A 1,597-nucleotide genomic window follows, 5' to 3' on the forward strand; every position below is an offset into this window, starting at 1 on the left:
ACCAGTAATAATCAGATACATACAGATTAGAGATGCATGTACCAACATCTCAGTGTTAGTAGCAAGAACAATGAGTTTTTCTGTAAGAAACAGCATATTTTAAAATGAAATGGAGATCCTTTTTAAAAGTTAAAAACTCATTCAATTTTATGTCTTACAGTGTCTATACTGAGTTCAATATTGTATAAGTGTATTAATTCAACTGTAAACCTAAAAATTTACAGCCACTTTTGAAAGAGATGCATCTTAGCTCAGGAAATTGTTATTGACTATGTCAATGCTGTTGTAATGAAATGCTTCTTCTAAGTATGTGGTTATTAAATAAATAATTTTTTGCAAAAAGCTGTAGTGACGTAGGCTTGTACTGTGCTCTGACTAACTCGGCAAGCCATTTCAGCCCTTCCTGCTTCTCATCTCCATCTATGGAACAAACCAAACATGACATGAAGAACAGTACTCCTTTGCCATATTCAGGTGATACTTGGTGCCTTCCTCTGAAAGAAGAAGAAAGTCATCAGACCACCGGACACGTGGTGGTCAGGAAAACAGCTCTCCCCAGGCCAAGTCAGAGCCCAAGGGCTGCTTCACTGCACCTACACCTGTCTCAGACCCTGAATCTTTCTCCCAGGGACTCCACCTACTGCCATCCCTGGTTCCCTTTTGCCTTCTTCTCTGCTCTGAAAATGCAAACACAAAAGTTTCATTGAATTGGTAGCACCACCATATGTAAAATTTCCTTGGCCTCTGTAACTTGGTGAATGTTTTCTCTCTAGGAATATCTCTTTTTAAATAAATTCTATCCTAGCACTCAGGAGGCTGAGGCAGGATGATTACAAGTTGAGACCAGTTTGGGATACATAGTGAGTCTTAGGCCAGCCAGACTCACAAAAACAAAACTATTTCTATTCACAACAATGTGTGCATATTGTTTTTAAATGAGGTTCTAACTACACAAAAATCTCTAGTATTGAACTTGGAACTCTCTCAATCTACTATATATGACTTCATATTAGTTAGGGTCTTGCGTTAATTTCTTCTTAAAAATAGAATCACTGGGGCTGGAGAGATGGCTCAGTTAAGAACACCAACTGTATTTGCAGAAGACCCAGATTCAAATCCTAGCACCCACATGGCAGCTAACAACTGTCCATAACTCCAGTTTGAGGGGATTCAACAGCTTCTTCTGTCCTCCGCAGGCACTGCACGACATGGGTGCACTTACCTACATGCAAGCATAACACTCATACACATAAAATAAAAATAATAAGATATTTTTTAAAAAATAAAAAATAGAATCACTGAGCCTGTAAGCTGGTTCAGGCTGTAAATTGCCTATCACCAAGTCTGAAGACCTGAATTCAATCCCTGGAACCCATGTGGTACAGAGAGTCAGCTCCTGCAAGTTAACTTTTCCTCTGACCACCTCATGCACATTGTGGCATACACAGACACACACACTATATATAGATGATAGATGATAGATAGATAGATGATAGATAGATAGATGATAGATAGATAGATGATAAATAGATAGATAGATGATAGATAGATAGATAGATGATAGATAGATAGATAGATAGATAGATAGATAGATAGA

General features: G+C 38.1%; 1 protein-coding gene across 1 annotated transcript in view; it reads left to right on the top strand.

The window, feature by feature from the left end:
- The window catches only part of Bpifc (BPI fold containing family C), a 70,394-nt gene that overhangs the window by 47,406 nt on the left and 21,391 nt on the right, over positions 1–1,597 (top strand). The window lies entirely within an intron of this gene.

The sequence above is a fragment of the Nannospalax galili genome, unplaced genomic scaffold, assembly GCF_000622305.1.
Source record: "Nannospalax galili isolate Female #2095 unplaced genomic scaffold, S.galili_v1.0 scaffold39, whole genome shotgun sequence".
Taxonomy (NCBI): Eukaryota; Metazoa; Chordata; class Mammalia; order Rodentia; family Spalacidae; genus Nannospalax; species Nannospalax galili.